The 26,636-nt window shown below is 45.5% G+C and overlaps 1 long non-coding RNA gene across 1 annotated transcript; it reads right to left on the bottom strand.

Annotated features, from left to right (window-relative positions):
* Positions 1-311: 311 nt before the first annotated feature.
* On the bottom strand, positions 312-26,031 carry LOC119878331. Its single transcript, XR_005386782.1, has 3 exons — positions 25,997-26,031; positions 23,066-24,744; positions 312-442 (listed from the first exon to the last, which is right to left on the bottom strand). It is a non-coding gene; the product is annotated as an uncharacterized LOC119878331 (long non-coding RNA).
* Between the last annotated feature and the right edge of the window lie 605 nt (positions 26,032-26,636).

The raw sequence follows: 26,636 nt of genomic DNA, 5'->3' as shown, positions 1-26,636 counted from the left end.
ATATATTAACAATACTACCTACGGATAGTACATTATCCATATTAAAAGTCAATACGTCTCAGATTGGAATCTGAGCAATCAGATGGCAGAGAAAAAATGCTTTGACTTGCTCCTCATCTTTTAAAGGCAAAGGAGAACTTTTCTATGTACAAAGTCAGTTGTCAAGATAGCCTTAGGGAATAAGAGTCTGCAGCATCAAATCACGCTGCATAGCCGATACGCCGATCTCCAGGTCTTCCTGATCGCAAATCCCGGGCTTGTCCCCCAACACAGGCTGCCACGTTGAGGTCATTTGCAATTGCTCTCTTAGGAGCTCATGGGAGGGCGGCAGGAGCTAGAGAGTATGGGACGGGACGTGGGGAGGCCGAGAACATTACGGCCATTCCACTTTAAGTTCAGCATTTGCACACGTCCAGCAATCCCAGGCCCCTGTGAAGAAGAGCTGAAATTTACATTACTTCAGATACAGGAAAAAAACAAAAATTTACAGCTTAAAATCCAGAATGCCCCAGAATAGAATAAAAACTGAGCCGAATCCAAGGGCTGGAAGCCCTTTTAGAATGAGAAGAGTGCTCAATGCCCTTGAAGGCCCCATATCAAAAAGTGAACAGAACTTGAGGAATTGCTCCAGCCCTTCTTGAGGTCCCCGAGACCAGGCCCTTAAAAGTAAGTTAAAACCGTCCTCGGGGTCCAACTCCCTGCTCTACTCTGTGGGGTATACTTGGACCCATGCTCCAGTTTGTAAAACACCCCTCGTTTGTTTGCATCAGTGTCGGCTCCTTAGTGGTTTTTCGGATTCGCCATCTTGTGCACAATACCCCCATGTCCCCTTCCCACCTGGACTGACCCCCTGTCCCCTCCCACCCAGGCTGACCCTCAGTCACCTCCCCGCCCACAACAGCTGGGCACAGGCCTTCACACAGGTCCATGGGCATGCTGGGCACTCCCGCCGTCCCCAGCTTCCCAGAGGAAGGAAGGAGGATTCGGCAGGACACAATCCCATGGTGGCCCCTGAGCTCCCTGCCCAGGATGGCACCTGGTGACATGTCGGGGTCTGAGTCCCTGACGCTGGCTCCTCCTCCATGGTATTCACACAGGAAATGAAATAAGAGGCCCTGGTCTCCTCCAGGGACATCAAGCAGGTGGACCTGGACATCAACATGATGTTCAGCAGTCACATCATGTTTTGGGACTACTACGGGGTAGGGTGAGGCTGAGGGGCCAGGGGGGATTGGGACCCGGGGGAGGACTGGTGGCTTCTGGGAAGGGAACATGGGGCTTCTGAGGCCAGGGGAAGAACAGCAGCCAACAAAACACAGCGGCATGTTAGGGTGCTGGGGATGACCTCCGTGTCTCTACCCCTGGTGTCTCAGGGATGAGGAGGCCACTAGGATGGGGCCTCCAGGGGTTGCCATGTGAGCTGATCCCCAAAGGGGTGACGGATGGCACCCTGAAAACCAGGTGCCTGGGTGGGGGCCATGGGGGGCATTAAGGGGACCTGGGGGCAGGTTGCATGGCTGTGACTGGAGGAGGACACACATTGATCCGATGAGGGTCTGAAGGGTCAGAGTGACACCCACCCTCGGTGCTTTATATATTTCGAAATTCTATGCATTTAATTTGAGACAACTTGCAATTTGTAAACATACATAGTATGATGACCCCCAGATAATGTGCCCAGTCCAGCCAGGGCCCTGAACTGACCACACGGGGCCCCTGAGGCAGGTGTCACAATAAACCTAAGACTGTGGTCGCCTTTATCTGTAAATGTCTCGGTGTGCATCTTAGAGAAAGGGGATGCCCTGTGTCTGCAGGCCCCCCACGCCATCCCCTTCATTCCCCACCCACACACTAACCCCCTACATCATTATCCCTCATGGCATCCCCCCTACACCATCCCCCTCAAACCCACACACCCCCACACAAACCCCACCCACACTATACCCCAACACCATCCCCCCTACATCATCCCCCTCAATCCACCACCATCATACCCCTGCCCCCACACCATCCACTCACACACCATCACCCCTCAGCAAGGACCCGGTGCAGCTGCCCCCTGTGGGACATGGTCAGCCTCCCCATGGTTCTCTGGACAGCCTGCTACCATCAGAAGCCCGGTATCCCATAGAGTGTCCAGGGGTTGCAGGGAGGAGGAAAGACAGGGAGCCCCCGACAGGGTGGATGCAGGTGCATGGAGCAGAGGAAGCACTGTGCCCTGCCTCCTCCTACTCTTCCTCCAGGAGGGCGGCACAACCTGCACAGGACACCAGCCCCTAACCCAGAGGGACCTGGGCTGACTTGGGCCCAGGCTCTTGGGGGCTGGGTTGATTTGAGCCCACACCAGTCCCAACTCAAAGACTAATGGAATCAGGCCCCCATGGCCCTGGCCAGCCCTGGATTCTGGCCCTGGGCTGAGTGAGCCCTCTCAGAGCTGGATGTGGCCTCCTGGGCCCTGGGCGTGCCCCACAGATCCAGGTCGCTGATCTAGGGCAGCCCTGGGGATCCCAGGACATACAAGTGTGGGGAGAGGAGGGGTAAGCCGGTGGGGCCCACCCACACCCACACCAGGAGGCAGACTCCTCCAGGTGCTCCAGCCCCAGAGAGCCTGAAGCCGGGGTCCTGATGCCCTGCGGGGACCCAGAGCAGGAGGCCATGAGCGACAGGTCCATGTCAGCTCTGCTGTCCTCAGAACCGTCAATCAGGGTGAAACCTCAGGATACTTGCCCCCACCCGGAGTCTACACATTCTCCCAGGTGGGGGACTCCAGCACCAGCCCACCCCCCCCGTGTGATTCTTGCCCCCCCTTAAAGGACAGAAAGGTCTCCTTCCCCAGGGGAAGGCACGAAATCATGGCTCTGAGCCTTTGCTGTAGAAAGTCAATAAAGTGTTGTGGTGTGAAAATTCAGAGCCAACCCATTTCTGTGTCTCCCAGAACTATGTGCACGGGGCATGGAGAGACCCCAGAAAGGAGGAGGGAGCACCACCTAGGCGCCAACCAGCCCCTGCTGGGGCACCTCCAGGCACACACAGCTGACCTCCCCACGTGCCTTCTAGGGGAGGCCGGACCCACTGCTGTACATGGGAATGTGGCTGAGCCAGAACTTCCAGCTCTGCTGACCCTCCAGCTGAAAGTTCCTGCACGAGTGAGCCCCAGCATGGCCAGGAGAGCCCAGCTAGCCGTCCAGCGCCAGCACCAGAAATGATGTTCTGCCAACAATTTCGGGGTTTTGGGTGACACAGCCAGAGGATCTGATGGCTGCACGGGATAGCTGCATGTGATAGACACACACGCAGCTCAAAACCACAAAAGTCGGAATCCCCCCAATGTTGTCAAACAGCAGCCAGATGGTTACATACACTACAATGTTGTCCCCAATAGGATATTTGGAAAACGCTATAAGCCATGACTGCAGAGGTGTTGGAGGTACAGAGATGTCTTTGCTGTGTTCCAAAAAGGAGGACAGAGGGGCAGGAAGCATCCTCCGGAGGCGGGGGGCCCTCCTAGGAAAGGAAACCAGGTCCCTATGAAGGCTACGGAGGGTGAAATCTTTCCTCCTCTCTTTCAGCTTCTGCTTTTCCTCCTAAATGCCATTTTCCTCAATCATAATAACAAAAATTTATTTTATGTTTTTAAATTTCTTTTTATTGGAGTCCAATTTGTATGAATTCTTTCTTCAGCAAGGGTGTCATACAGGAGAGAAGGAGGGAGAAAGATTAACCCAGACAGGCAACATATAAAGGAGTTCATGACCAATTAACCAGTCCAGTACGGAATTTTAAGATGGACTCTTCTAGTGGGGGAAAAAAAGAGACCAAAAGCAACAAAGACGAGAAAGGCCCAGAGAACGTCACCAGAAACACCAACTCTTCCGGTAACACAAATGCACAAAGTTCATATCTTTGAATAATCACTCTGAATGCTGATAGACTAAATCCTCCAATAAAAAGATATATGGTATCAGAGGGGCTTAAAAAACAGGATCCGGGATGTCTGGGTGGCTCAGGGGTTGAGCCTCTGTCTTTGAATCAGGGTGTGATCCTGGAGTCTTGGAACGAGTCCCATATTGGGCTCCTGGTGGGGAGCCTGTTTCTCTCTCTGCCTAATTTTCTGCCCCCCTCTCTCTCTCTCTCTTGCTCTCTCTCACACTATCATAAAGAAAATTATTATTAAAAAAACAACATCCATCTGTACGCTGACTACAAGATGCTCACCTTAGACCTATAGACACCAACAGATTGAAAGTCAGCGGATAGAAAAGAATCTATGACGCTAATGGATATCAAAAGAAAGCTGGAGGACCCATACTTATATCAGACAAATGAGATTTGAAACCAAACCCTGGGGGACACCTGGTGGCTCAGTGGTTGAGCATCTGCCTTCGGCTCAGGGTGTGATTCTGGGATCCCAGGATCAAGTCCCACATCAGCCTCCCTTTGGGGAGCCTGCCTCTCACTCTATGTTCCTTCCTCTGCTTCTCTGTGTAATTCTCATGAATAAATAAATAAATATTTTAAATTTCAAAAAAGAAAGAACAAATACTGTAAGAAGAGATGAAGAAGGGCATTATTTCATAATTAAAAAGACTCTCTATCATGATCAAACAACAAAATATTTATGCTGCCAACATGGGAGTACCTAAATATAGATACCACTGTTGGTGGGAATGTGAACTGGTGTAGCCACTCTGGAAAACTCTGTGGAGGTTCCTCAATGAGATAAAAATAGAATGGCACAACGACCCAGAAATTGCACTGTTGGGGATTTACCCCAAAGATTCAGATGCAATGAAATGCCGGGACACCGGCACCTCGTTGTTTATATTAGGAATGTCCACAATAACCAAACTGTGGAAGGAGCCTCGGTGTCCATTGAAAATTGAATGGATAAAGAAGATGTGGTTTATGTATACAATGGAATATTACTCAGCCATTAGAAATGACAGATACCCACCATTTAATTCAACATGGATGGAACTGGAAGGTATTATGCTGAGTGAAGTAAGTCAATCGGAAAAGGACAAACAGTGTATGTTCTCATTCATTTGGTGAATATAAATAACAGTGAAGGGGAATATAAGGGAATGGAGAAGAATTGTGTAGGAAATATCAGAGAGGGAGAGAGAACATAAAGACTCCTAACTCTGAGAAATGAACTAGGGGTGCTAGAAGAGGAGGAGGGCGGGAAGTGGGGGTGAATGGGTGATGGGCACTGAGGGGGACACTTTATGGGATGAGCACTGGGTGTTATTCGGTATGTTGGTAAATTCAACACCAATAAAAAATAAATTTATTTAAAACAAAGATCCAACAAATAAATATTTATGCTGCCAACCTGGGAGTACCTAAATATAAAAACCAATTAACAACAAACGTACAGGAACTCACTGATAATAATACAATGACAGGGGATTTTAACACCCACTTATGGTAATGGACCGATCGTCTATGCAGAAAACCAACAGGTGAACAATAGCCTTGACACACTGGACCACAGGGACTCAACACATATAGTCTGAATATTTTTTCCTAAAGCAGAATACACATTCCTTTCAAGTGCACATGGGACATTCTCCAGAACAGATCAAATCATGGCCCACAAATCAGCCCTCAACAGGTACAAGAAGGTTGATATCACACGCTGTACATTTTCGGACCACGACGCTATAAGACTTGAAGCCAACAGTAAGAAAAAAAATTGGACAGACCAAAAATACGTGGAGATTATGAACATCCTACTAGAGAATGAATGGAGCAACCAGGAAATTAAAGAGGAAATTTAAAACAAATGAAAATGTAAACATGTTTCTCCAAAACTCTGGGATTTAGCAAAGGCAGTCCTAACTGGGAAGTACAAAGCAATACAGGCCTACCTCAAGAAACAAGAAGTCTCCAAAACACAACCTAACCCGATACCTAAAGGAGCTGGTAAAGGAATAGCAAACAAAGCCTAAAGCCTACAGAAGAAGGGAAAAAATAAAGATGAGAGCAGAAATAAACAATACAGAAACAACAAATCAGTAGAATGGAATAACGAATCTAAGAGCTGGTTCTTCAAAATAATTAATAAAATGGATCTAACCATAGCCAGCCTTATCAATGAGAAAAGAGAAAAGACCTAAACAAATAAAATCACAAATGAGAGAAGAGAGATCTCAATCAACAGCAGAAAAATTAGACAATTATGAGGGAATACTATGAAATTATACGCAAAGAATGTGGGAGACCTGGAAGAAATGGACAAATCCCTAGAAATGTGCAAATGAGCAAAACTGAAATAGGAAGAAATAGAAAATGTGAACAGACCCATAACTAGCAAAGGAATTGCTAGCTAGGAATTGCACCTAGTTACCTAGGTGCCTCAGTGGTTGAGCATCTTCTTTGGCTCAGGTCATGATCCCAGGGTACTAGGGGATCACATCACACATCAGGCTCCCTGCATGGAGCCTCATTTTCCCTCTACCTATACCTCTGCCTCTCTGTGTTTCTCATGAATAGATAAATAAAATCTTTAAAAAAGAAAAAAGATAAAAAGATGAGAAAGGACTCAAATAAAATCACAAATGAGAAAAGAGAAATATCAACCAACACTACAGAAAAACAAACGATTATAAGAGAACATTAAGAAAAATTATATGCCAGCAACCCAAAATCTGGAAGAAATAGATCAATTCCTGGAAATATATAACATAGCAAAAATGAAAAAGGAAGAAATAAGAAACTTGAACTGACATATAACCAGCAGAGAAATTGAATTAGCAATCAAAAATCTCCCAACAGGAGACACTTAGATCAATAGAACAGAATGGAAAGCCGAAACAAGATAGAAACCTGTAACTCTATGATCCATTAATCGACAACGAGGCAGGAAGGAATATACAAAGGCACAAAGACAGTCTCTTCAAGAAACCCTAAACCTGACCCCAGGATAAGAACAAATGGTGTTGGGAAAACCAGGCAGCCACATGCAGAAGAATGAAACTGGACCACTTTCTTACACCATCTATATAAAAAATAAATTCAAAATGGATGAAAGACCTAAATGTGAGACCTGAAACCATACAAAGAAGAAAAGATAGGCAGCAACGTCTTTGACACTGGCCATTGGATCTTCTTTCTAGATATTCCTCTGAGGTGAGGGAAACAAAGCAAAAATACTATTGGGACTTCATCAAATTGAAAAGCTTCTGCAAAGTGAAGGAAACAAGCAAAGCTAAAAGGCAACATACAGGAGGAGGGGCAAGATGGCGGAAGTGTAGAGTCCCCAAATCACCTGTCCACACCAAATTACCTAGATAACCTTCAAATCATCCTGAAAATCTACGAATTTGGCCTGAGATTTAAACAGAGCCCAGATCGAATGCTACAGTGACAAAAGTTCGTGATTCTATCAAGGTAGGAAGACGGGAAAAAGAAATAAAGAAACAAAGGCATCCAAGTGTGAAGGGCCCTGAGAGGAGCCCGGCTAAGGCCGGGGTGAGTGTCCACAGGACAGAAGAGCTCTGTCCTGGGAGAAGGAGGAGCTGCACCAATCTTTCAGGGTGGAATGGCACCTTCAAGGAGTCAGAGAAGAACCCCAGGAGGGCGGGGATGCTGTAGAGCTCCCTGGGACACTAACAGAGACCTGCACTCCAGGAGAGTGCACCGAGCTCCCTAATGGCTGCAGGGCACATGCATTGACCAGGGAGTAGCACTGAGGGGCTCCGGCGGTGGCTCTGCGTGTAGGGGTTTGAGCGGCCCCGGAAGCACCTTGGCGGTGGCGCCTCCTGCAAAGGAAGAAGCGCCGTGTGGAGGGGGCTGCGCGGCTCCAGGAGGAAATCAGAGGGGCTCGGGCGGTGGCTGTGCAGTGAGGCAGCTGTATGGCCAGGAGCGAGAATCCAACAGCGCAGGCCCCGGAGCACAGGGCGCCAGGACACAGCCCAGGATTTGGCCTCTGCTGGGACAGGCAGAGGCACGGAGGGCCCAGGATAGCAAGGACGCTCCTGCTCAGAGCTGAGCAGATCAGCGGCCCTGCCCAAGAGCCTCCAGGCCCTGCAGATGGACTGCTCCTGAGTTACTGCGGGGGCTGAATAGAGGTTTCCAGAGCTGACCGCTGCCACTGGCGTTGTTCCTCCTGGGGCCTCACGGGGTAAACTAACTGCACTGAGCCCTGCACCAGGCAGGGGACAGAGCAGCTCCTCCACGTGCTAACACCTGAAAATCAGCACAACAGGCCCCTCCCCCAGAACACCAGCTAGACGGACAAGTCCAAGGGAGGTCAAGGGACTTAAAGTATACAGAATCAGAAGATACTCCCCCATGTTTTTTTTTTATTTCTGATTGCTTCCCCCACCCTCTTTCTCCACTTTCTTTCTTTTCTTTCTCTTTTTATTCTCTTTTTTCCTTCTTTCTTCCTTTATTCTTTTTCCTTTTTCTCTTTTCTTTCCTTCTTTCTCTCCTCTCTTTTTGTCCTTTTCCCAATTCAATTTGTTTTTGGCCACTCTGCACTCAGCAAAATGACTAGAAGGAAAACCTCACCTCAAAATAAAGAATCAGAAACAGTCGTCTCTCCCACAGAGTTACAAAATCTGGATTACAATTCAATGTCAGAAAGCAAATTCAGAAGCACTACTATACAGCTACTGGTGGCTCTAGAAAAAAGCATAAAGGACTCAAGAGACTTCATGACTGCAGAATTTAGATCCAATCAGGCCGAAATTAAAAATCAATTCAATGAGATGCAATCCAAACTGGAAGTCCTAACGACGAGGGATAACGAGTTGGAAGAACGAGTGAGTGACATAGAACACAAGTTGATGGCAAAGAAGGAAACTGAGGAAAAAAGAGACAGACAATTAAAAGACAAGGAAGACAGATTAAGGGAAATAAACGACAGCCTGAGGAAGAAAAACCTACGTGTAATTGGGGTTCCCGAGGGTGCCAAAATGGACAGAGGGCCAGAATATGTATTTGAACAAATCCTAGCTGAAAACATTCCTAATCTGGGAAGGCAAACAGGCATTCAGATCCAGGAAATAGAGAGATCCCCCCTAAAATCAATGAAAACTGTCCAACACCTCGACATTTAATAGTGAAGCTTGCAAATTCCAAAGATAAAGAGAAGATCCTTAAAGCAGCAAGAGACAAGAAAATCCTGACCTTTATGGGGAGGAGCATTAGGGTAACAGCAGACCTCTCCACAGTGACCTGGCAGCCCAGAAAGGGCTGGCAGGATATATTCAGGGTCCTCCATGAGAAGAACATGCAACCGAGAATACTTTATCCAGCAAGGCTCTCATTCAAAATGGAAGGAGAGATAAAGAGCTTCCAAGATAGGCAGGAACTGAAAGAATATGTGACCTCCAAGCCAGCTCTGCAAGAAATTTTATGGGGGACTCTTAAAATTCCCCTTTAAGAAGAAGTTCAGTGGAACAATCCACAAAACAAGAGCTGAAAAGATATCATGATGACACTAAACTCATATCTGTCGATAGTAACTCTGAACGTGAACAGGCTTAATGACCCCATCAAAAGGCGAAGGGTTTCAGACTGGATAAAAAAGCAGGACCCATCTATTTGCTGTCTACAAGAGACTTATATTAGACAGAAGGACACCTACAACCTGAAAATGAAATGTTGGAGAAAAATTTACCATTCAAAGGGTCCTCAAAAGAGAGCCAGGGTAGCCATCCTTATATCAGATAAACTAAAATTTACCCAGAAGACTGTAGAGAGAGATGGAGACGGACACTAAATCATACTTAAGGGATCTATCCAACAAGAGGACTTTACAATCCTCAATATATGCCCAGAATGTGGGAGCTGCCAAATATTTAAACCAAGTAATAACCAAAGTGAAGAAATACTTAGATAATAATACACTTATACTTGGTGACTTCAATCTAGCTCTTTCTACCCTCGATAGGTCTCTAAGGACAACATTTCCAAAGAAAGAAGAGCTTTAAATGATACACTGGAGCAGATGGATTTCATAGAAATCTACAGAACTTTACATCCAGACTCAACTGAATACACATTCTTCTCAAGTGCACATGGAACTTTCTCCAGAATAGACCACATACTGGGTCACAAATAGGGTCTGAACCAATACCAAGGGATTGGGATCATCCCCTGCATATTCTCAGACCATAATGCATTGAAATTAGAACTAAATCACAACAAGAAGTTTGGAAGGACCTCAAACATGTGGAGGTGAAGGATCATCCTGCTAAAAGACGAAAGGTTCAACCAGGAAATGAAGGAAGAATTAAAAAGATACATGGAAACTAATGAGAATGAACATACAACCGTTCAAAATTTTTGGGATGCAGCAAAAGCAGTCCTAAGGGGGAAATACATCACAATACAAGAATCCATTCAGAAACAGGAAACTACTCAAATACAAAAGCTAACCTTATACATAAAAGGGCTAGAGGAAGAAAAAGCAGATAGATCCTACACCCAACAGAAGAAGAGAGTTAATTAAAATTCGAGCAGAACTCAAGGAAATCGAGACCAGAAGAACTGTGGAACAGATCAACGGAATGAGTAGTTGGTTCTTTGAACGAATTAAGAAGATAGATAAACCATTAGCCAACCTTATTAAAAAGAAGAGAGAGAAGACTCAAATTAATAAAATCATGAATGAGAAAGGAGAGGTCACTACCAACACCAACGAAATACAATTGATTTTAAAAACATTATGAACAGCCATACGCCAATAAATTAGGCAATCTAGAAGAAATGGACGCATTCCTGGAAAGACACAAACTACCAACTGGAACAGGAAGAAATAGAAAACATGAACAGGCCAATAACCAGGGAGGAAATTGAAGCAGTCATCCAAAACGTCCCAAGACACAAAAGTCCAGGGCCAGATGGCTTCCCAGGGGAATTCTATCAAACGTTTAAAGAAGAAACCATACCTATCCTACTAAAGCTGTTTGGAAAGATAGAAAGAGATGGAGTCCTTCCAAATTCGTTCTATGAAGCCAGCATCACCTTAATTCCAAAACCAGACAAAGACCCCACCAAAAAGAATTATAGATCAATAGCCCTGATGAACATGGAGCAAAAATTCTCAACAAGATACTAGCCAATAGGATCCAACAGTACATTAAGAAAATTATTCACCATGACCTAGTAGGATTTATCCCCGGGACACAAGGCTGGTTCAACACTCGTAAAACAATCAATGTGATTCATCATATCAGCAAGAGAAAAACCAAGAACCATGTGATCATCTCATTAGATACAGAGAAAGCATTTGACAAAATAGAGCATCCATTCCTGGTCAAAACACTTCAGAGCATAGGGATAGAGGGAACATTCCTCGACATCTTAAAAGCCATCTATGAAAAGCCGACTACAAATATCATTCTCAATGGGGCAGCACTGGGAGCCTTTCCCCTAAGATCTGGAACAATACACGGATGTCCACTCTCACCACGGCTATTCAACATAGTACTGGAAGTCCTGTCTCAGCAATCAGACAACAAAAAGAAATAAAGGCATTCAAATTGGCAAAGAAGAAGTTAAACTCTCCCTCTTCACCGATGACATGATATTCTACATAGAAAACCCAAAAGCCTCCACCCCAAGGTTGCTAGAACTCATACAGCAATTTAGTAGCATTCAAGGATACAAAATCAATGCCTGGAAATCAATGGCATTTCTATACACTAACAATGAGACTGAAGAAAGAGAAATTAAGGAGTCAATCTCATTTAAAATTGCACCCAAAAGCATAAGATACCTAGGAATAAACCTAACGATGGAGTTAAAGGATCTATACCCTAAAAACTGTAGAACACTTCTGAAACAAATTGAGGAAGACACAAAGAGATGGAAAAATATTCCATTCTCATGGATTGGCAGAATTAACATTGTGAAAATGTCAATTTTACCAAGGCAATGTTCACCTTTAATGCAAACCCTATCAAAATACCATGGACTTTCTTCAGAGAGTTTGAACTAATTATTTTAATATTTGTGTGTAATCAGGATCCCTGGGTGGCGCAGCCATTTGGCACCTGCTTTTGGCCCAGGGCACGATCATGGAGACCTGGGATAGAATCCCATGTCAGGCTCCTGGTGCATGGAGCCTGCTTCTCCCTCTGACTGTGTCTCTGCCTCTGTGTGTGTGTGTTGTGTGTGACTATCATAATAAAAAAAGATTGTGTGGAATCAGAAAAGACCCTGAATAGCGAGGCGAATTTTAAAAAAGACAGCCATATCTGGGGCTTCACAATGCCAGATTTCGGGGTGTACGACAAAGCTGTGGTTCAAGACAGTGTGGTACTGGCACAAAAACAGACTCATAGATCAATGGAACAGAAGAGAGAACCCAGAAGTGGAACCTGAACTTTATGGTCAACTAATATTCAATAAAGGTGAAAGACTATCGATTGGAAGAAAGACAGTCTCTTCAATAAATGGTGCTGGGAAAATGGATATACACATGCAGAAGAATGAAACTAGACCACTCTATTTCAGCATACACAAAGATAATCGCAAAATGGATGAAAGATCTAAATGTGAGACAAGAGTCCATCAAAATCCTAGAGAAGAACACAGGCAACATGTTTTTTGAACTTGGCCACAGTAACTTCTTGGAGATACATCCACAAAGGCAAAAGAAACAAAAGCAAAAATGAACTATTGTGATTTCATCAAGATAAGAAGCTTTTGCATAGCAAAGGATACAGTCAACAGAACTAAAAGACAACCTAAAGAATGGAGAAGATATTTGCAAATGACGTATCAGATAAAGGGCTAGTTTCAAAGATCGATAAAGAACTTCTTAAAATCAACAACAAAGAGACAAAGAATCCAATCATGAAATGGGCAAAAGACATGAAGAGAAATCTCACAGAGGAAGACATTGCCATGGCCAACATGAACATGAAAAAGTGCTCTGCATCACTTGCCATTAGGGAAATACATATCAAAACCACAATGAGAACCACCTCACACCACTGAATGGGGATAATTAAGGCAAGAAAAAACAAATGTTGGAGAGGATGCACAGAAAAGGGAAGACTCTTAATCTTTTGGTTGGAATGGGAACTGGTGCAACCACTCTGGAAAACTCTGTGGAGGTTCCTCAAAGAGTTAAAAATAGACCTGCCCTACTACCCAGCAATTGCACTGTTGGGGATTTACCTCAAAGATTCAGATGCAATGAAACGCGGGGACACCTGCACCCCGATGTTTATAGCAGCAATGTCCACAATAGCCAAAATGTGGAAGGAGGCTTGGAGTCCTTTGAAAGATGAATGGATAAGGAACATGTGGTTTATGTATACAATGGAATATTACTGAGCCATTAGAAACGACAAATACCCACCATTTGCTTCAACGTGGATGGAACTGGAGGGTATTATGCTGAGAGAAGTAAGTCAATCGGAGAAGGACAAACATATGTTCTCATTCAATTGGTTAATATAAATAATAGTGAAAGGGAATATAAGGGAATGGAGAAGAAATGTGTGGGAAATATCAGAAAGGGAGACAGAACATAAAGACTCCTAACTCTGAGAAAGAAACAAGGGATGCTGGAAAGGGAGGAGGGCAGGGGGTACGGGTGAATGGGTGATGGGCATTGAGGGGGGCACTTGCCTAGATGAGCATGGGTGTTACTCTGCTTGTTGGTAAATTGAACACCAATAAAAAATAATTAAAAAAAAAAGTCCAAACAACTAAATATTTATGCTGCCAACATGGGAGTACCGAAATATAGAAACCAATTAACAACAAACGTAAAGGAACTCACTGATAATAATACAATGACAGGGGATTTTAACACCCACATATGGCAATGGACCGATCGTCTATGCAGAAAATCAACAGGGGAACAACAGCCTTGACACACTGGACCACAGGGACTCAAAGATATAGTCTCAACATTTCATCCTAAAGCAGAATACACATTCCTTTCAAGTGCACATGGGACATTCTCCAGAACAGATCATATCACGGCCCACAAATCAGCCCTCAACAGGTACAACAGGTACAAGAAGGTTGGTATCACATCATATACATTTTTGGACAATGAGGCTATGAAACTCGAAGTCGACAGTAAGAACAAATTTGGACAGACCAAAAATACGTGGAGATTATGAACATCCTACTAGAGAATGAATGGAGCAACCAGGAAATTAAAGAGGAAATTTAAAACAAGTGAAAATGAAAACATGTTTCTCCAAACCTCTGGGATGTAGCAAAGGCAGTCCTAAGAGGGAAGTAGATAGCAATACAGGCCTACCTCAAGAAACAAGAAGTCTCCAATACACAACCTAACCCTACACCTAAAGGAGCTGGTAAAGGAATAGCAAAAAAAGCCTAAAGCCTACAAAAGAAGGGAAAAAATAAAGATGAGAGCAGAGATAAACAATACAGAAACAACAAAACAGTAGAATGGAATAGCGAAACTAAGAGCTGGTTCTTCAAAATAATTAATAAAATGGATCAAGCCCTAGCCAGCCTTATCAACGAGAAAAGAGAAAACCTAAATAAATAAAATCACAAGTGAGAGAAGAGAGATCACAATCAACACCAGAAAAATAAGACAATTATAAGCGAATACTATGCAAGATTATACGCTAACAAACTGGGAGAACTGGAAGAAATGGACAAATCCCTAGAAATGTGCAAATGAGCAAAACTGAAATAGGAAGAAATAGAAAATATAAACAGATCCATAACTAGCAAAGGAATTGAATCAGCAAGGCACCTGGGTGCCTCAATGGTTGAGCATCTGCTTTGGCTCAGGTCATGATCCCAGGGTCCTGGGGAATCAAGTCACACATCAGGCTCCCCGCATGGAGCCTCATTTTCCCTCTGCCTATACCTCTGCCTCTCTGTGTCTCTCATGAATACATAAATAAAATCTTTAAAAAAGACAAAAAGACATAAAGACAAAAAGATGAGAAAGGACCCAAATAAAATCACAAATGAGAAAAGAGAAATAACAACCAACACTAGAGAAATAGAAACGATAAGAGAATATGATGAAAAATTATATGCCAACAACCGAGAACCTGGAAGAAATAGATCAATTCCTAGAAATATATAACATAGCAAAAATGAAAAAGGAAGAAACAAGAAACTTGAACAGACAGATAACCAGCAGAGAAATTGAATCAGCAATAAGGGATCTCCCAACAGGAGATGCTTAGATCGATAGAACAGAATGGAAAGCCAAAACAAGATAAATACATGTAACTCTATGATCCATTAATGGACAACAAGGCAGGAATGAATATCCAATGGCACAAAGACAGTCTCTTCAAGAAACCCTAAACCTGACCCCAGGATAAGAACAAATGGTGTTGGGAAAACCAGGCAGCCACATGCAGAAGAATGAAACTGGACCACTTTCTTACACCATCTATATAAAAAATAAATTCAAAATGGATGAAAGACCTAAATGTGAGACCTGAAACCATACAAAGAAGAAAAGATAGGCAGCAACATCGTTGACATTGGCCATTGGATCTTCTTTCTAGATATGCCTCTGAGGTGAGGGAAACAAAAGCAAAAATACTATTGGGACTTCATCAAATTGAAAAGCTTCTGCAAAGTGAAAGAAACAACCAAAGCTAAAAGGTAACATACAGGAGGAGGGGCAAGATGGCAGAAGAGAAGGGTCCCCAAGTAACCTGTCCCCACCAAATTACCTAAATAACCTTCAAATCATCCTGAAAATCTAGGAATTTGACCTGAGATTTAAACATATACCAGCTGGAATGCTACAGTGAGAAAAGTTTGTGCTTCTATGAAGGTAGGAAGATGGGAAAAAGAAATAAACAAAAGGCATCTAAGGGGGAGAGGCCACCGAGGAGCCAGGCTAAGACCAGGGCAAGTGTCCCCCGGTCAGGAGAGCTCTGTCCCAGAGAATTAGGAGCTGCACCAATCTTCCAGGGTGGAATGGCGCTCGCAACAATTCAGAGCAGGACCCCAGGAGGGTGGGGAACCCTTGAGGTCCATGGAACACTAACAGACACCTGCACTCCTTGGAGAGTGCACCGAGCTCCCTAAGGGCTGCAGGGCACATGCATTGACCCAGGACCAGCTCTGAGGGGCTCGGGTGGCAGCTCTGTGCGGAGGGGGCTGTGGGTCCCTGGGAGGAGCTAGGTGGCAGCACCTAGGGCAAAGGAAGAGGCTCCGTGTGGAGGGGGCTGCGCGGCTCCTGGAGCAGCTCAGAGGGGCTAGGGCGGCGGCTCTGTGGAGAGGTGGCTGCACGGCGGGGAGCGAGAATCCAACAGCGCTGGCCCCAGAGCATAGGGCGCCGAGACACAGCCCAGGATTCGGCCTCCCCCGGTACAGGCAGAGGCCCGGAGGGCCCAGGACAGCAAGGACGCTCCTGCCAAGAGCTCAGCAGACCAGCAGCCCCACCCCGGAGCCTCCAGGCCCTGCAGATGGATATCTCCGGAGTTACTGCAGGGCTGAATACTGGTTTTCAGACCTGGCCACTGCCACTGGGGTCGTTCCTCCTTGGGCTTCACGGGGTAAACAACCTCCACTGAGCGCTTCACCAGGCAGGGGGAGAGGAGCTCCCCCAAGGGCTAACACCTGAAAATCAGCACAACAGGCCCCTCCCCCAGAAGACCAGCTAGACGTACAACTTCCAGGGGAAGTCAAGGGACTTAAAGTATACAGAATCAGAAGATACTCCCCCACGTTTTTTTTTATTTCTGATTGCTTCCCCCACCCTTTTTCTCCCCTTTTCTTTCTATTTCTTTCTCTTATTATTCCCTTCCAAATTCGTTCTATGAAGCCAGCATCACCTTAATTCCAAAACCAGACAAAGACCTCACCAAAAAGGAGAATTACAGACCAATAGCCCTGATGAACATGGATGCAAAAATTCTCGACAAGATCCTAGCCAATAGGATCCAACAATACATTAAGAAAATTATTCACCATGACCTAGTAGGATTTATCCCCGGGACACAAGGCTGGTTCAACACTTGTAAAACAATCAATGTGATTCATCATATCAGCAAGAGAAAAACCAAGAACCATATGATAATCTCATTAGATGCAGAGAAAACATGTGACAAAATAGAGCATCCATTCCTGATCAAAACACTTCAGAGCGTAGGGTAGAGGGAACAATCCTCGACATCTTAAAAGCCATCTATGAAAAGCCGACTACAAATATCATTCTCAATGGGGCAGCACTGGGAGCCTTTCCCCTAAGATCAGGAACAAGACAGGGATGTCGACTCTCACCACTGCAATTCAACGTAGTATTAGAAGTCCTAGCCTCAGCAATCAGACAACAAAAAGACATTAAAGGCATTCAAATTGGCAAAGAAGTCAAACTCTCCCTCTTCGCCGATGACATGATACTCTACCTAGAAAACCCGAAGCCCTCCCCCGCAAGATTGCTATAACTCATAGCAATTTGGTAGTGTTGCAGGATACAAAAATCACTGCCCAGAAATCAATGGCATTTCTTTTTTTTTTTTTTAAGTTTTTTTTTTCAATTTTTATTTATTTATGATAGTCACAGAGAGAGAGTGAGAGAGAGAGACAGAGACACAGGCCGAGGGAGAAGCAGGCTCCATGCACCAGGAGCCCGATGTGGGATTCGATCCCGGGTCTCCAGGATCGCGCCCTGGGCCAAAGGCAGGTGCCAAACCGCTGCGCCACCCAGGGATCCCTCAATGGCATTTCTATACACTAACAATGAGACTGAAGAAAGAGAAATTAAGGGTCAATCTCATTTACAATTGCACCGAAACCATAAGATACCTAGGAATATACCTAACCAAGGAGGTAAATGATCTATACACTAAAAACTATAGAAAACTTCTGAAAGAAATTGAGGAAGACACAAAGAGATGGAAAAATATTCCATGCTCATGGATTGGCAGAATTAATATTGTGAAAATATCAATGTTACCCAGGCAATGTACACGTTTAATGCAATCTCTATCAAAATACCACGGACTTTCTTCAGAGAGTTAGAACAAATTATTTTAAGATTTCTGTAGAATCAGAAAAGACCCCGAATAGTCAGTGGGATTTTATTTTTTTTAAGATTTATTTATTTATGATAGACATAGAGAGAGAGAGGCAGAGACACAGGAGGAGGGAGAAGCAGGCTCCATGCAGGAGCCTGATGTGGGACTCGATCCCAGGTCTCCAGGATCACGCCCTGGGCTGCAGGCAGCACTAAACTGCTGCGCCACTGGGGCTGCCCAGTCAGTGGGATTTTAAAAAAGAAAACGATATCTGGGGGCATCACAATGCCAGATTTCAGGATGTACTACAAAGCTGTGGTCATCAAGACAGTGTGGTACTGGCACAAAAACACACATAGACCAATGGAACAGAATACAGAACCCAGAAGTGGACCTTGAACTTTATGGTTAACTAATATTCGATAAAGGAGGAAAGACTATCCGTTGGAAGAAAGACAGTCTCTTCAATAGATGGTGCTTGGAAAATTGGACTTCCACCTTCAGAAGAATGAAACTAGACCACTCTCTTTCACCATAAACAAAGATAAACTCAAAATGGATGAAAGATCTAAATGTGAGACAAGAGTCCATCAAAATCCTAGAGGAGAACACAGGCAACACCCGGTTTGAACTTGGCCACAGCAAGTTTATGCAAGGTACATCCATGAAGGCAAAAGAAACAAAAGCAAAAATGAACTATTGTGACTTCATCAAGATAAGAAACTTTTGCACAGCAAAGGATACAGTCACCAAAACTAAAAACAACCTTCAGCATGGGAGAAGATATATGCAAAAGACGTATCAGATAAAGGGCTAGTTTCCAAGATCAATAAAGAACTTCTTAAAATCAACACCAAAGAGACAAACAATCCAATCATGAAATGGGCAAAAGACATGAAGAGAAATCTCACAGAGGAAGACATTGACATGGCCAAAATGCACATGAAAAAATGCTCTGCATCACTTGCCATTAGGGAAATACAAATCAAAACCACAATGAGATAGCACCTCACACCAGTGAGAATGGAGAAAATTAACAAGGCAGGAAACCGCAAATGTTGGAGAGGATGCGGAGAAAAGGGAACCCTCTTACACTGTTGGTGGGAATGTGAACTGGTGCAACCACTCTGGAAAACTGTGTGGAGGTTCCTCAAAGAGTTAAAAATAGACCTGCCCTACGACCCAAAAATTGCAGTGTTGGGGATTTATCCCAAATATTCAGATGCAATGAAACGCGGGGACACCTGCACCCCGATGTTTATAGCAGAATGTCCACAATAGCCAAACTGCGGATGGAGCCATGGTGTCCATCGAAAGATGAATGGATAAAGAAGATGTGGTTTATGTATACAATGGAATATTACTCAGCCATTAGAAACGACAAATACCCACCATTTGCTTCAAAGTGGATGGAACTGGAGGGTAGTATGCTGAGTGCAGTAAGTCAATCGGAGAAGGACAAACTGTATGTTCTCATTAATTTGGGGAATATAAATAATAGTGAAAGGGAATATAAGGGAATGGAGAAGAAACGTGTGGGAAATATCAGAAAGGGAGACAGATCATAAAGACTCCTACCTCTGGGAAATGAACTAGGGGTGCTGGAAAGGGAGGAGGGCGGGGGGTGGGGGTGAATGGGTGACGGACACTGAGGGGGACACTTGACGGGATGAGCACTGGGTGTTATTCTGTATGTTGGTCAATTGAACACCAATAAAAAATAAATTTGGGATCCCTGGGTGGCGCAGCGGTTTGGTGCCTGCCTTTGGCCCAGGGCACGATCCTGGAGACCCGGGATCGAGTCCCACATCGGGCTCTCAGTGCATGGAGCCCGCTTCTCCCTCTCCCTCTGTCTGTGCCTCTGCCTCTCTCTCTCTCTCTCTCTCTCTCACTGTGTGCCTATCATAAGTAAATAAAAATAAATAAAAATAAAAAAATTTATTTAAAAAAAAGACCAAACAACTAAATATTTATGCTGCCAACATGGGAGTACCTAAATATACAAACCAATTAACAACAAACGTACAGGAACACACTGATAATAATACAATGATAGGGGATTTTAACACCCACTTATGTCATGGACCGATCGTCTATGCAGAAAATCAACAGGGGAACAACAGCCTTGACACACTGGACCACAGGGACTCAACAGATATAGTCTGAACATTTCTTCCTAAAGCAGAATACACATTCCTTTCAAGTGCACATGGGACATTCTCCAGAACAGATCATATCATGGCCCACAAATCAGCCCTCAACAGGTACAACAGGTACAAGAAGGTTGGTATCACACCATATACATTTTTGGACAATGAGGCTATGAAACTCAAAGTCGACAGTAAGAACAAATTTGGACAGACCAAAAATACGTGGAGATTATGAACATCCTACTAGAGAATGAATGGAGCAACCAGGAATTTAAAGAGGAAATTTAAAACAAATGAAATTGAAAACATGTTTCTCCAAACCTCTGGGATGTAGCAAAGGCAGTCCTAAGAGGGAAGTACATAGCAATACAGGCCTACCTCAAGAAACAAGAAGTCTCCAATACACAACCTAACCCTACACCTGAAGGAGCTGGTAAAGGAATAGCAAACAAAGCCTACAGAAGAAGGGAAAAAATAAAGATGAGAGCAGAAATAAACAATACAGAAACAACAAAACAGTAGAATGGAATAGCGAAACTAAGAGCTGGTTCTTCAAAATAATTAATAAAATGGATCAAGCCCTAGCCAGCCTTATCAACGAGAAAAGAGAAATGACATAAATAAATAAAATCACAAATGAGAGAAGAGAGATCTCAATCAACACCAGAAAAATAAGACAATTATAAGGGAATACTATGCAAGATTATACGCTAACAAACTGGGAGAACTGGAAGAAATGGACAAATCCCTAGAAATGTGTAAACGAGCAAAACTGAAATAGGAAGAAATAGAAAATATGAACAGAACCATAACTAGGAAAGAAATTGAATCAGCAAGGCTACTGGGTGCCTCAGTGGTTGAGCATGTGCTTTGGCTCAGGTCATGATCCCGGGGTCCTGGGGGAGCACGTCCCACATCAGGCTCCCTGCATGGAGCCTCATTTATCCCTGCCTATACCTCTGCCTCTCTGTGTCTCTCATGAATACATAAAGGTGAAGCCACTGTGGAAAACAGTCTGGAGGGTCCTCGAGAAGTTAAAAATAGGGGATCCCTGGGTGGCACAGCCGTTTGGCACCTCCCTTTGGCCCAGGGCGTGATCCTGGAGACCCGGGATCGAATCCAACATCGGACACCCAATACATGTAGCCTGCATCTCCCTCTGCCTGTATCTCTGCCTCTCTCTCTGTGACTATCACAAAAAAACTTAAAAAAAAGAAGTTAAAAATAGAGCTACCCTACGATACCAAAATTGCACAGCTAGGTATTTACCCTGAGGATACAAAAGTAGTTTAGTAGATTTGAAGAGGAACACACAGCCTAGTGTTGGTAGCAGCATTATCAACAACAGCGAAACTGTGTATACATCCCAGATGTCCATCGACAGATGAATGGGCAGAGACGATGTGGTAAATATACACACTGCGACATCACTCGGTCATCAGAAGGGATGAAAGGAAGCCATTTACAATGACGTGGGAGAAGTGGAAGGGACCTATGCTAAATGAACTCAGTCAGTCAGAGAAAGACAGATACCAAATACCATACAATTGCATTCACATGTGAATTTTAAGAAACCAAACAAACTGGCAAAGGGGCCAAGGGAGGGATGAGAGATGCAAACCAAGAAACACATTTTAACCACAGTGAATAAACTAATAAATACCAGAGGAAGGAGGGGAGATGGGGAATCAGGGGATGGGGATAGTGGAGGTCACCTCTGACCAGAACCAGGCGTTGGATTCAAGGGTTGAATCACTATGTGTAAACCTGAAACTACATCATACTGTGTTTATAAAGAGGAATTCAAATAAATCTTTAAAATAATAATTGGGAGTATAGAGGAAACATGTGCACACAAGAGATAAAGTCAGAAAGGCAACTGAAAATCCAAACAAAGAGTCTTTAGAGCCACAAATCCCCTCCTTAGCTCAGCTCAGGAGAATCCTGCCATGCCTATTCTCACCCCAGCAGAAGCATGGATTTTGATTCTCTGGGGAGACCACTGACTTGGTGGAGTCAGGCTATCTTTGAACCCAAAACCTAAATAGAGTGCATAAAACTAAACTGCCCAAGATGCTAGGAGTCCCAGTGCAGGCACATGCCAAGACACAAACTCTAACCATACACAGACATAAGCCTAACCCTCCACTTAAGTCTAATGTTAACATAACCCTTCAACAAGAACTATCACTAATCAAAAACCAAACCCAAACCCCAAGACCGAAACACATTCACTGAACCTCCCTGCCAACCCTCACCCTAACTCCTAAACCTATTCTAAACCCTTAACCCTGACCCTTACCTTAAATCTAACCCTAACCCTAACCTCTAACCCTAACCTTATCTTAATGTACTCAAATCCTATTCCTAACCTTAACCTGTACCCTAACCCTAACCCTCTAATACTAATCCTATCTCATATCCCAAAGTGTACCCTAAACCTATCCTAAAAGAAATCCCTAACCCACTGCCTAACCCTCTCTTACCCTTTTCCAAAACCGTGCCCTGACCCTGACCTAACCCTAACCATAACCCCTAATCAAACACTAACCCTAACCCTAGCCCTAACCCCTATCCTAAAACTAACCCTCGCCCTAACCCTAAACCTAGCCCTAACTTTAACTCTAAACCCTAAACCTAACCCCTAACCCTAACTCACACCCTAACCCCTAACCCCAACTGCAAACCTAGCCTAAACCTAACTCTAACCATAACCCAAACCCCAACTCGTAACCTCCTGCCCTAATCCCTAAAGTCTAAACCCTAACCCTAACTCTAACTCCTGTCCCTAATCCAAACCCCGATCCTAACTCCTAACAACTGAACCTTACCCTTATCCCTCACCCTAACCTTTAATCCATAACCATAAGCATAATCACTAACCCCTAACATCTAACCTAAGACTAACCACCAACTGCCTCCCCTCCCCTGTCTTACCATTCATTCTACCCATTCACTTACCCAGGGTTCTGAGGAGTCCCTTCTGACATGGACATGGCCCCCAACGGCGCCTCCAGAGTCCTCCAGGGGGTCCTGAGGAAGCCGGGCTCCTGTGAGTGGGGACGTGGCCCCACGTGTTCCTGAGTCATAGTCAGCGGGTCCTGAGGACCCGGGTCTCCTGTCAACCTGGATTATGCCTCACATACTCTGGAAGCCTCACAGCAGGTTCTCAGGATGCTGGAGGCTCTTGTCAGCCTGGACACGGACCCACGTCCCCCAGAAAACTCACAGTGGGTCCTGAGGAGGCTGTGGGTTCCTGTCAGCCTAGACGCAGCCTCATGTGTCCCGAAGCCAAAGTGCAGGTCCTGAGGAGGACATGGCCCCACATTTTCCTCAGCCTCACCATAAGACTTGAGGAGCTTGGGAGCTCCTGTCAGCACGGACGTGGCCCCAAATCATCCCGATCCTTCACAGTGTGTCCTGAGGAGGCTGGAGACTCCTGTCAGTGTGGATTCAGCATCCACATCTTCCTTAGGCCTCACCACAGGCTCTGACAAGGCTGGGGTCTTCTTTCTGCATGGACGCATCCCCATATTTCCTGAAGACTACACCGGGTGTCCTGAGGACATCAGCGTCTGTTGTGTGGACGTGGCCCCACGTCCTCCCAAAGCGACACCGCAGGTTCTGAATGGCTGGGGCTCCTGTCACTTTAGATGCTGCCCCCAGCTTCCAGAAGCCTCAACTTATGTCCTGAGGAGCCAGTTAGCTCCTGCCAGAGTGGACACAGCGCCACATCTTTCAGAAGCCTCCAGGCATGTCCTCAGGTGGCCCAGGGGCTCCTGTCAGCGTGGATGCAGGCCCACATCTTACTGAAGCCTCCCTGCGGGTCCTGAGGCAGCCCAGGGGCTCCTGTCAGGGTGGGTGCGGGCCCACAATTTCCTGAAGCCTCCCCGCAGGGCCGGAAGCGGCCCAGGGTCTCTTGTCAGGGTGGATGTTGTCTCACATCTTCCTGAAGCCTCACCGTGTGTCCTGAAGAGACTGAGGCTCCTGTCATCATGAACGCTGCCCAATATCCCCCTGAAGACTCTGCGTAGTTTCTGAGGAGGCTGTGGCTCATCCACGTGGATGTGTCCCCACGTCTTCCTCAGGCCTCCCCAGCACAGGCTGGCTCCTGTTAGTGCAGGCAAAGGAGGCCTACTGTGCATGCGTGCCCCCTGGGCGGTGCCTGGGCTCGGGCACCCACTGCGGGATGCTCAGTCGCTACAGGAGGCTGTGCAGGAGGCAGCGTGCCCGTCTCTGGGCCAACCTCTGCCTCCTTCCAGGCTCTAGCTGTGGCCTGTTATCTTCAGAAACATCTGCCTGAAAAAGAGCCCAACACCCGGCTTCCCCAAAAATACTTAAGGAGAAAGAATTGGAGCCCAAAGGACGCGAAATGAAATGTGGACCAGACTTTTACCACGTCCTGTAAAACTCACTCAACCCTCTTCCACTGTGGGCGGGACCGTGGGCTGCTGCAGGCACCCTGGAAACAGTGTGGAGGCTCCTCAGGAAGTTGCAAATAGAGCCGCCCTGCGACCAGCAGGTGTACGGCCTGGAGCTCACTCCGAAGATACAGATGCAGTGAGACGTGGGACAACTGCACCCCAATGTCCACAGCAGCGGGGTCCACATTGCCACACTGTGGGAGGAGCCTCGGTGCCCTGTGGCAGATGAGGGATAAAGAGGATGGGAGATAGATGATGGTCATAGAAAGAGGAATGGTACTCAGCTATCAAAGAGAAGGAAATCTTGCCATTTGCAATGTCATGCATAGAACTAGAGGGATCATCCTAAGTGAAATAGGTCATTCGGAAAACAGAATGACCCTGTGGTGTCATTCATAGGTGGAATTAAAGAAGCAAAGCAGAACATCTGTGAAGGGAAGGAAAAACAAATAAGATGAACACAGATGCAGGAAATACAGACTCTTAATTATAGGAAACAAACTGAGTGTTGCTGCAGGGGAGGGGACGGGGGAGGGGATAACAGGGGACCAGCATGAAGGAGGGCACGTGATGTCACGACCACTGCGGTTATATCCAACTGGTGAATCCCTGAATTCTTCCTCTGAAAGTATAATACACTATATGTTAATTAATTTGGTTTAGATTAAATTAATTTTAAAAAATCAGTTGTATCAGAGCACGTTTCCTTCTGGACACTCTGTTCTGCTCCTTCAGCTTATGCTGGGACCAACCCTCGTGGGTCTGGTTTGCTTAAGTAGGCGTCAGGCCTCATCCATGGACCAGCCCAAGGTTAGAACTCACGACCCTGTGATCAGGACCGGAGGTGAGGTCAGGAGCCGAATGCTTAACTTACAGAGCCAGGTGGGATCCCGAGGACAACACTGCTTTATCCTGTGTCTCTGTGACATCGTTTGAAATAGGAAAGTGCTGCGTCCCGCTCTGTCCTGCTTCTCCAATACTGATTTGCTGTCCGGGGTCATTTGTGGGGGCGGATGGATGTCACAGGGTTTTTTTTTTTTCCTATTTATAGGATCTGCCACCATGATTTGACAGGAATGACATTGAAATTGAGGGTGGCTTCAGGAACTGCGGACATTTTCACAAGATGAGGCTCCCAACCCACGAGCCCAGGACGGCCTCCCAGAGCCTGGAATGGCTCAGTGCACAAGTCTTGTGCTCCTTTGGTTCAGTCTCATTATTTATTCTCTGTGATGCTCCTGAGAAGGGAGTCATGTCCGTCATTTCCTTCCTGAGTGCTCATTGTCAGGACACAGCAAGCCCAACAGTAGAATAAATACTGAGCCCAGGCCAAGGGCAGGAAGGCCCTATTAGAACAGCTCTCAATGCCCTTGAAGGCCCCATATCAAAATGTAAACAGAACTTTAGTAATTGATCCACCCTTCGGGAGTTCCCCGAGACCAGCTCTTAAAACTAAGCTAAAACCCACCTGGGGGTCCAAGTCCCTGCTCCACTGTGTCGGGTATACTTGGACACAAGCTCGAGCTTGTAAATAAACCCTCGTGTGTTTGCATCAGTGTTGGCTTCTGATGGTTTCTCGGATTCGCAATCTTGGGCTCAACAGTCTGAGATAAAAAACAAAAACAAAAACAAAAGAAGCTCGGACACAAGTCGAGTGAATGCAGGGTTCTGAGAAAAGAGGCGGAGACCCGGGGGCTTGGGGGCTCTTCTGTGGAGGCCCCAGCAGACTGGGGGGCGGGATGCTCAGCCCCAGAGCCAGAGGACCCAGCGTCCCCACCCGCATCCCACCCATCAGGGCCGGGTCTCAGGGAGCAGCACAGCACTGCCCGCTGGAGCCCAGAGACGCTGATGCCCACCACGCCTCTGCCCCCGCAGGTGCAACTCCCAGGGAGATGTGCACCTGACAATCAACACCACGGCCCATCCGCACACCCACACAGACCATTCGCTGCCACTAAGTTGTCGGACCACAGAGGCTGCAGAGCTTCAGCTCTGCCTGGAAAGTAGGGTCTAGATTCCTTTGTACTTTGTGCTCTATTTTCAATCATTTTCTTTGACTTTTTTTATTAATTGCCTTATTTTAATTTTTATGTATGTACCTTAGATAT

The sequence above is a fragment of the Canis lupus genome, unplaced genomic scaffold (genome assembly GCF_011100685.1).
Source record: "Canis lupus familiaris isolate Mischka breed German Shepherd unplaced genomic scaffold, alternate assembly UU_Cfam_GSD_1.0 chrUn_S1484H1668, whole genome shotgun sequence".
NCBI classification, from domain to species: domain Eukaryota; kingdom Metazoa; phylum Chordata; class Mammalia; order Carnivora; family Canidae; genus Canis; species Canis lupus.
This window is presented reverse-complemented; position numbering and strand designations above follow the sequence as displayed.